Source organism: Octopus sinensis, linkage group LG5 (genome assembly GCF_006345805.1).
Source record: "Octopus sinensis linkage group LG5, ASM634580v1, whole genome shotgun sequence".
Taxonomy (NCBI): domain Eukaryota; kingdom Metazoa; phylum Mollusca; class Cephalopoda; order Octopoda; family Octopodidae; genus Octopus; species Octopus sinensis.
Genome location: NC_043001.1, coordinates 21,463,683 through 21,472,128, shown reverse-complemented (window position 1 = coordinate 21,472,128; position 8,446 = coordinate 21,463,683). Strand labels below are relative to the sequence as shown.

At 38.9% G+C, this 8,446-nt stretch overlaps 1 protein-coding gene across 1 annotated transcript in view; it reads left to right on the top strand.

Moving 5' to 3' along the window:
• The first annotated feature begins 901 nt into the window (after positions 1-901).
• LOC115212303 overlaps positions 902-8,446 on the top strand; it is a 22,501-nt gene continuing 14,956 nt past the window's right edge. Inside the window, exon 1 of the mRNA XM_029781155.2 lies at positions 902-1,022. The gene's annotated coding sequence lies outside the window, so the exon portion shown is untranslated. The remainder of the gene's footprint in view (positions 1,023-8,446) is intronic.

Here is an 8,446-nt window from a genome sequence, read left to right as displayed (position 1 = left end):
GATTACCGGATTACGTCCCCGTAGCCTAGCGGCTCGGCAAAAGACACCGATAGAATAAGTACCAGGCTGTTCAATAAAAGTAAGTCCTGGGATGGATTCATTCGATTAAAATTCTTCAAAGCGGTGTCACAGCGTGGCCGCAGTTCTTACGATTGAAACAAGAAGATAAAAGAAGATATGAGAAAATACGCATTCTTTAATTTTGTTCATGTGTCCCTAACATTGTTGAAGTATGTGGTAAGAGTCGTTAATTTGATAAACATTTATATAAGTGTATGAAAATCAAACGGATAGTAATCATGTACACCAAATAAAACATACGATCGTATACATGCTTACAATGTATAATTGTAACTGCAATTCTATATGCAACATGCATTTTATTCACACAGACACACACATATCGAAAACATTGTACATTTTATTAATTGTAGATGGCTGTATGTGTGTGCTTCTATGTGAAGAAAAATACTTGTGTGTAAATGAAAGAGAAATGACAACAGGATAATGAAGAAGAGGAAGGGCGGAGGAGAAGGAAGAGGATGAAGCAGAAAATGAGGATTATGCTGGGCTGTGTGTGTGTGCGTGAATATGCGTGTGTGTATATGTGTGTAGGTGTTTGTCTCAACGTATCCACATTGTATAAATTTAATACAGTTCTGTGAACAAATACCCAATTAAAGATTTCTAATTATTTCAGTATTTCCTTCTGTGTGCAATTATTTTCACATTTTTCCCCATCGCTTGTCCACAATTAAAACAATTCTGAAATTAACCATTTCTTTCTTTTTTTTTTCTTTTTTTTTTTTTTTTTCAATAAAAAAAATTCACGGAAATATAAATATGCAAACGATCTGAAATGGTAAATGTTTCAAGACACGCTTTGCTTCTTCTGCCCTAATCCAAATGTTTTCGCTTTTTGCTTGAGTATTTCTCAGTTCCAAAATGACGCTTGTTATCAAGGCAAAGTTTTGGTGAATAAATTAATCCGCAAGTGGTCGACTTTGTCAGACAGAAAGTATGTGAGCATGCGTGTGTGTTTTATTTATTTATTTATTTATTTAATTATTTTTCAGACTGCAAGTGTGCGTTAATATGTTTTAAAACCTTTGAAGGCGGCGAGCTGGCAGAAACGTTAGCACGTCCGGCGAAATGCGCAGCCGTATTTCGTCTGCCGTTACGTTCCGAGTTCAAATTCCGCCGAGGTCGACTTAGCCGTTCATCCTTTCGGGGTCGATAAATTAAGTACCAGTTACGCACTGGGGTCGATGTAATCGACTTAATCCCTTTGTCTGTCCTTGTTTGCCCCCTCTGTGTTTAGCCCCTTGTGGGTAGTAAAGAAATAAATATGTTTTAAAACCTTTGAAGGCGGCGAGCTGGCAGAAACGTTAGCACGTCCGGCGAAATGCGCAGCCGTATTTCGTCTGCCGTTACGTTCCGAGTTCAAATTCCGCCGAGGTCGACTTAGCCTTTCATCCTTTCGGGGTCGATAAATTAAGTACCAGTTACGCACTGGGGTCGATGTAATCGACTTAATCCCTTTGTCTGTCCTTGTTTGTCCTCTCTGTGTTTAGCCCCTTGTGGGTAGTAAAGAAATAGGTATTTCGTCTGCCGTTGCGTTCTGAATTCAAATTCCGCCGAGATCGACTTTGCCTTTCATCCTTTCGGGGTCGATTAAATAATTACCAGTTACGCACTGGGGTCAATGTAATCGATTTAGTCCCTTTGTCCGTCCTTGTTTGTCCCCTCTATGTTTAGCCCCTTGTGGGCAATAAAGAATTTAAAATGTTTTAAAACTTTTTGTTATTATAATGGATCGTAAGGAGGCGCGCTGGCAGAGTCATTAACACGCGGTGCGAAATGCTTGGTGCCATTTTGTTCGTCTTCCCATTCTGACTTCACACTCCACCGAGGTCGACTTTACTTGTTATCCTTTCGGGGTCGATAAACTAAGTACTAGTTGAGTACTGGGGTCGATGTAATTGACTTACCTCCTCCATCGAAATTGCTTGCCTTCTGTCAAAGTATGAAATCGATCTGTAATCAGATTCAATCTCAGGTAACCAATATTTGCACGCTGGGCAAATTGCTTAGCAGCATTTCATCCGTCTTCATTTTCTGCGTTCAAATTCCGCCGGCGATGGTTTTGCCTTTCATCCTTTCGGGGAGCGATAAAGTAAGTACCAGTTGAACACTGGGGCGATGTAATCGACTGACCTGCTTCCCGCAAAATTTCTGGCCTTACGCCAAAATTTGAAAATATTAGAATGTAATGTAAGGCGACAAGCTGACAGAATCATTAGCACTTCAGACAAAATGCAAAGCAACTTTTTGTCCGGCTCATTGCATTCTGAATTCAAATCCCGCCGAGGTCAATTTTGCCTTTCATCCTTTCGGGGTCGATGATATAAAGTCAAGTACAGAGGTCGCTGTAATCGACTTGCCCCTTCCATCGGGATTTTCTGGCCTTGTGACAAAATTACAAATAAATATTATAATGAACAATACAACGACGTGTTGGTAGAACTGTGAGCGGCTTTTTTTTCCGGTCCTTTACCTCTGAATTGAAATTCCGTCGAGGCCAACTATGCCTTTCCCCATTTCGGGGTCGATAAGAGTAAATACCAGCTGAGCAACGGGATACGTTGTAATTGACTAACTCATTCATCCTAAAAAAAAATTGCCAGGCTTCTTCCAAAATTTGAAACGTTGTTATGAGAAGGATGAGCACTCCGTCGGTTGCGACGACGAGGGTCCCAGTCGATACGATGAACTGAACAGCTTGCTCGCGAAATTAACGTGTAAGTGGCTGAGCCCTCCACAAACACGTGTACCCTTAACGTAGTTCTCAAGGAGATTTAGCGTGATACAGAATGCGGCAAGGCCAGCCCTTTGAAATACAGGCACTACTCATTTTTGCCAGCTGAGTGGACTGGAGCAACGTGAAATAAAGTGTCTTGTTCAAGGACACAACGCGTCGCCGGGAATTGAACTCACGACCTTACAATCATGAGCCGAATGCTCCTAACCACTAAGCCACGCGCCTTCACAAACGTTGTTATAGTGAGTCATGAAAATGATGGATGAGTATATATTTCTTTACTACTCACAAGGGGCATACTGCGTAGTGGTTAAGATCGCGGGCTACTAACCCCAAGATTCCGAGTTCGATTCTAGGCAGTGACCTGAATAATAATAACATTGAAAAACAGCTTCAGAGTGAGAGCCCAGGTTCGAAATTTCCCCAGGACACCTGAAGAATGCTGGAGAGTATATGAGCCGAAACGTTGTGTTAACAAATATCCGTCAAATGTAAATAAAGTTAAAGGTCACTTATTAAATAACTTATTTTTAAAAAATAAAAGTCGTTAGTATTTTATTAATTAATTAAATTACTTAACTTTTAATAGCACCTCTTTTAACTTTAATAACAGAGATGTTAAAGTAACTTCGAAAGACCCACAAATATGATAGTAATCATACTACCTTACTTCTATAAACACGTTACAAATTGGTTATGTCGTAAACAATTTTGATCGGATGGATTAGCAGAAAAATAAACCAACCTTTCAACAATGATAATATTAATAAGATTAAGGGCGGCGAGAAGGCAGAGTCATTAGCATGCCAGACAAAATGCTTAGCGGCATTTCGTTCATCTTCACGTTCTGAGTTCAAGCTCTGCTGAGGTCGACTTTGCCTTTCATTCTTTTGTGGTCGATAAAATATTAAGTTGTCCGGAAAGTTCGTGCCGATTTATAGTAGCTTACCTTTCGACTTATTTTAGAATATGGTTGAGTCCATAAAATAGGATTTGACTGCACCTCCATTTAGAGCACAGTTTAAGCTATCTTTTCGTGGAAGAAGGTATATGTTCCTATAACCTGTGTTAATTCTGTAACCCTTTAAAATGGAAGATAAGAAAGTTCATTTTCTGCACTTGATGCTTTGGGAACCAGACAAAAATTGCTGCAGCTCGGCTAGGATGTGTTACCCCACCCTCCATATTCACCAGATGTTGCTCCTTCGGATTTTCACTTATTCAGTTCTCTACAGAATAGTCTTAATGGTAAAAATTTCAATTCCCTCGATGACGTAAAAAGATACCTTGATGAACTCTTTGCTATGAAACCACCTCAATTCTGGGAAGAGGGTATTTTGAAGTTAAAGGATAGATGGAGACGCATTGTGCAACAAAATGATTCATATTTGGTTGATTAAAAATGTAATGGCAAGTATTTATTGACCTCTTTCTTTCCTTTAAAAATTGGCACGAACTTTCCGGACAACCCAATATGTACCAGCTGAACACTGAGGGCGATGTAATGGACTTAACTCCACCTCCGAAATTGCTGGCTTTGTGCCAAAATTTGAAACTAATATTATGTGTTCAGCAACCAGCCCAGATTTCGCTGCTCGTCAGGCTAGGATAAGAAAGGCAAACTGTCAAAGTATCTGCTGCTCTCTGACAGGTTTACTATCGAGCCTAGGGTAGTGGAGAGCTGCGGACCACATCCTTGCTCACTGCTATCTTGGCGAAATTAGCTCTCCGCAAGTGTGACTCTGGTGAGTCACTGGTTGTTCCAGCACATCTCCCTCGCCTCCTCCGTGCAAAACCTTTTCCATTTTGTCTGATGGAACTATGAGGCGGTTTGAATTGCAAGAAATCGAGAGAATGTATTGGATTGTCCGGAAAGTTCGTGCCGATTTTTAAAGGAAAGAAAAAGGTCAATAAATACTTGCCACTACATTTTTAATCAACCAAATATGAATCATTTTGTTGCACAATGCGTCTCCATCTTTCCTTAACTTGAAATACCCTCTTCCAGAACTGAGGTGGTTTCATGGCAAAGAATTCATCAAGGTATCTTTTTACATCATCCAAGGAATTGAAAATTTTACATTAAGACTATTCTGCAGGGGCCTGAATAAGTGGAATCCGAAGGAGCAAATCTGGTGAATATGGGGGGGTGGGGTAACACATCCCAGCTGAGCTGCAAAATTTTTGTCTGGTTCCCAAAGCATCAAGTGCCGAAAATGAATTTTCTTATCTTCCATTTTAAAGGGTTACAGAATTAACACAGGTTATATGAACATAAACCTTCTTCCACGAAAAGATAGCTTAAACTGTGCCCTAAATGGAGGTGTAGCCAAATCCTATTTTATGGACTCAACCATATTCTAAAATAAGTCGAAAGGTAAGCTACTATAAATCGGCACGAACTTTCCGAACAACCCAATAATACGTCTTATACAGTATGAACACTGCAGACTTTGTACATAAATAAGTATTTTGTATGATATTCGTATATTTTGGGGTCAATGAGTGACAGTTAGATCTTTTGATAGTTGTGGTCACTTAAACGTGGGAGTTCTTTAAAAACAGACGATACTGCTATCGCAACACCGGGAGGACTCCTCTTCCAACTGATTATCCAGTGCACTTCACATTTGATATATATTGCAAGCGGGGAGAGAACTCCCTACCATCCTAGCTCCGAGACTACCAGACCACATGATTTCGATCTTATTGAATCATCTTCAGTGATGGGCGCTCGTCTGCCAGACGCGTGGCAGTGTTCTATCATTTGACTGTTCTTTCTCTACTTGAATAAAGAGGGAATGTTCACAACTTGAATGACTTTGCTTCGGCTGTGGGACCATAGCATAACATTATTCAAAAGCTGTTAATCCGTTTTCCGTCATTGTTGTATACAGTTTAATATTGCATGTATTTTAGTTCTTGTTTAAAAGTATTTTGTTTTTATAACAAACTAGCATTATGACCCGTCTTTGCCGGGTTATAGTGCTAGTGCATGTATATATGTGTATATATATATGTGTACATATTACATCTAGTGGAGGCGCAATGGCCCAGTGGTTAGGGCAGCGGACTCGCGGTTTCGATTCACAGACCGGGCGTTGTGAGTGTTTATTGAGCGAAAACACCTAAAGCTCCCCGAGGCTCCGGCAGGGGATGGTAGTGATCCCTGGTGTACTCTTTCACCACAACTTTCTCTCACTCTTATTTCCTGTTTCTGTTGTACCTGTATTTCAAAGGGCCGGCCTTGTCACTCTCTGTGTCACGCTGAATATCCCCGAGAACTACGTTAAGGGTACACGAGTCTGTGGAGTGCTCAGCCACTTACACGTTAATTTCACGAGCAGGCTGTTCTGTTGATTCGGATCAACCGGAACCCTCGTCGTCGTAACCGACGGAGTGCTTCCACATATTACATGTACTTCTATATATATATATATATATATAGATCTACACATAAAATACAAAATACAAAGTTATATCTTGATATCGCTAGTGATAACAATACTCAAAATATATAACAGACTGGAATTGTAGGACTATTCCATTTCTGCACGCTAATTTTATTTTTAATTTATTCCCATTCATGTGAAACCACTTATTCAAGTTCAAGTCATTGAAGCAATTTTATACCAATTGCTATTTTTACTTTTGTTATGTTACGATTATATTATACTTTAGTTTGATTTTAGTTATTACTTACTACATATAATTCAATTGTTATTATTATCTCTAATTTTTATTGTTAAAGTGAAAGTATCTGACATAAAATAGAGAAATGTTTTTGTTTCACTTTTAACACGTAATACTGAAATAGTGGAGAAGATATAATATTGCTATGGGCTCGCCCTAGGCAAGAAGTTGAACATTTTTTTTTTGCCCATGAAACTACATGGACCCTAAGTAAGGCAGGTGTAAAATTTGAATGAAATTGGTTGTGTAGTTCTCAAGTTTTAGGAAATCGTAGTGGAGAAGATATGATATTGCTGTGGGCTCGCCCTAGGCAAAAAGTTAAAATTTTTTGCCGATGATACTCCCCGAACCCTAAGTAAGGCATGTGTAAAATTTGAATGAAATTGGTTGTGTAGTTCTCAAGTTTTAGGGAAACACACAGACAGACACACATTCTCAGTTTTATATATAGAGAGATATACATCATATATCATATGAGATTTTTACATACAGGACACACACACACACTCTGACTACAGAATTCATGGATCTATTTTCACCATATAATCTTCCTAAGTGATGCTTATTACTACACAAATAATATGTAACAATAACTTTGGTATAAATCCTGTATTTGGTAATTTCTTTCTCGAAATGGTTTCAAAATGATCTTAGTACAAATAGAAAAGAAGAAGAAAAAGAAAACCGTTGTCTAAAAGCAAATTTTCTTTCGGTATAAAATTTGGCTTGAATAGTTTTCCGTTTCTGCATTGTTAAATTTCGTTGAAATCTATTGATATAATAAGCTTGTAACGACTGTGATCATTCTACATAAATTGGTCTGCTTCTCAATGCTGATAATTTTACAATAATTTGTTTGATATTTGCATTGAGCAACAATCATTATTTGAAGTCATTTTAACAGTTACACTTACTTTGATGTGAATTAGATTATGCATTCCTTTTTGATTCCGCCCTAAAATTCCCCAGTTGATGTAGACTTACGTCACACTTAAATCCTTTACTTAAGTACGATTCGAAGACTGGCAGAGTTTTCTAAACAGTTGATAAATTAAGAAAACAACAACATCAGCAACAACCAATAATAATAATAATACGTATTGTAGACAAGACAAAAAGTCTCAAAATTCTGTTGGCGGGGGCTAGTCTGTTACATTGATCCCCAGTGCTCAACTGGTACTTATTTCATCGAACCTGAAAGGATGAAAGCAAAAATTGATCTCGGCGAAATTTGAACTCAGAACGTAAAGACGGACGAAATGCCGCTAAGCATTTTGTCCAGCTTGCTAACGATTCTGCCAGCTCGCCGCCTTAACAATAATAATAATCTTTCTACTAAAGGCACAAGGTTTGAAATTTCGGAGGAGGGGACTAGTCGATTACATCGACCCCATTGTTTCACTGGCATTTAATTTATCGACCCCAAAAGTATGAAAGGCAAAGTCGACCTCGACGGAATTTGAACTCAGAACGTAACGGCAGACGAAATACCTATTTCTTTACTACCCACAAGGACAGACAAACGGATTAAGTCGATTACATCAACCCCAGTGCGTAACTGGAACTTAATTTATCGACCCCGAAAGGATGAAAGGCAAAGTCGACCTCGGCGGAATTTGAACTCAGAACTTAACGACAGACGAAATACGGCTACGCATTTCGCCCGGCGTGCTAACGTTTCTGCCAGCTCGCCGCCTTAATAATAATATAATAATATAATTAATAATAATAATAATAATAATAATAATAATAATAATATATTTCTTTACTATCCACAAGGGGCTAAACATAGAGGGAACAAACAAGGACAGACAAAGGATTAAGTCGATTACATCGACCCAGTGCGAAACTGGTACTTTATTTATTGACCCCGAGAGGATGAAAGGCAAAGTCGACCTCGGCGGAATTTGAACTCAGAACGTAACGACAGGC